Genomic DNA, 1,636 nt, shown 5'->3' with positions numbered 1-1,636 from the left:
TGATGCCAGGCCATGTATGTACGCTACACACCTTTCAAAACACAAAAAGGTCTTTCTGTACATTTAAAAAACACAAAGCAATGACGAATCAAGGTAAAAAACCTAACCAAGAATAAAGTTCAAGGCAAAATAATTAAACAAAGGAACATTTTGCCAGTTGAATGAAGACAGTCATAAGAATGTGGGCTTACTTACCTTGAGTATCAAAACACAACTGCCGGTTTTTCTCAAAGACGTTTGTCTGATGGATGGCCCTCATCAACAGTCTTAGGTAGTCTCTTGTCAGACCATCTTCATCAACTGCCCCTTCACCATTGCCATCCACAAACACAATGTCCAACTTTGCTTCAGGGTTGAAGTGACTATGTTTGAATGTGTGTAAGCTACACATGAAAACATTACTCCAGCATCCATTTATTTGGTTGCTTGTTGGACAGAGGCTTCCATCAACTTTGCTGACCAGTTTTTTCAGTATGGTCTGTAGATCAATCCTGCAACCAAAGAAGTATATGTGTTTTATTCATATGTCAAATGTACCATATTTTACAGCAGTTACAACTTTAACCACCTGATTAAAGGTAACAGGATATAAGTATCACACTAACTGGGTATACTAACTTTCAGTTAGTGTGAGTCCTTTAGGTGGTATAGACAGAGAAAAATCTTCACACACAAAAACAATATACAGGTAAGTTTAATGAGAAAAATCATACTCATCCAGAGGTTCTCTGAGGTGATCTTGTGATACAGGAGACAGATTTTATGAAACTGGCTCCTCTTATTCATTAAGAATAATGATTGTCTCCTGGGCAGATCAAGGAGTGAGTGGTTCTTCATCTTGACAAATCAAGGTTTCTAGTGGTTGTGAGAGCAGATTGAGTGTTAGCTGGGTGGAAGGCACAGACAGCCTTGGCTCGATGGAGCACAGCGTTAGCGGTGGCTGGCTGGAGGGCACAGCCGGTGGTGGCTGGGTGGAGGGCTCAGGCAGTAGTGGCTGACCAGGCGATGCATGGTGTAGGGCATAAGCTCCATCATTTTGGTGACCTGAGAGAATTTCCTTATTTGAAAACAAACAAGCACAATATATGAGCTTGCACGAACCAAACAAATATTGTTTTCATTTGAGATAGGAAATTAAATGCAACATACATTAATATTCACCTGTACATCCTGATTTGAAAACCAAAGTACATGTAGAGTTGAAGGTGCCTTTATGTCATGATCCATTATTGACCCGGAGGAACTGCTCTCAATCAATCTTGATGATGTGGCTTCTTGCAACACAAAAATTTCACTCGCCATGTCATCAACAAAGTCAAACAAAACCTAAATATACATGAGACATTGTGTTATACCGACAAGTTGAATTTCCTCATGCTGATGTGTCCATCTGGATGCTTAAATTTTAACAACACCCCATCTTGAATAAACATATATAACAAGGATTTCCGGATGCAGCGGAGGAGTGCAGACGTGTATTCGTGAGCTCTCGGTGGTAGGCCCTAGCTTCTGCCTTTTATCCTGATTTAACCTCTCATAACTTTGAACTGATTGCAAGAGGCGCACCCGTTAAGAAAACTTGTGTATGGCAAGGTACAACTTTCGACAAACTACCCAAACATCATGACTCTCCCAC

The 1,636-nt window shown here is 40.5% G+C and overlaps 1 pseudogene; it reads right to left on the bottom strand.

The window, feature by feature from the left end:
* Positions 1 to 195: 195 nt before the first annotated feature.
* LOC147820045 (uncharacterized) lies at positions 196 to 1,433 on the bottom strand (annotated as a pseudogene).
* Positions 1,434 to 1,636: the final 203 nt, after the last annotated feature.

This window comes from Seriola lalandi, unplaced genomic scaffold (genome assembly GCF_002814215.2).
Source record: "Seriola lalandi dorsalis isolate HSWRI2012SDOR001 ecotype SW California unplaced genomic scaffold, Sedor1 jcf7180002003962, whole genome shotgun sequence".
NCBI classification, from domain to species: domain Eukaryota; kingdom Metazoa; phylum Chordata; class Actinopteri; order Carangiformes; family Carangidae; genus Seriola; species Seriola lalandi.
This window is presented reverse-complemented; position numbering and strand designations above follow the sequence as displayed.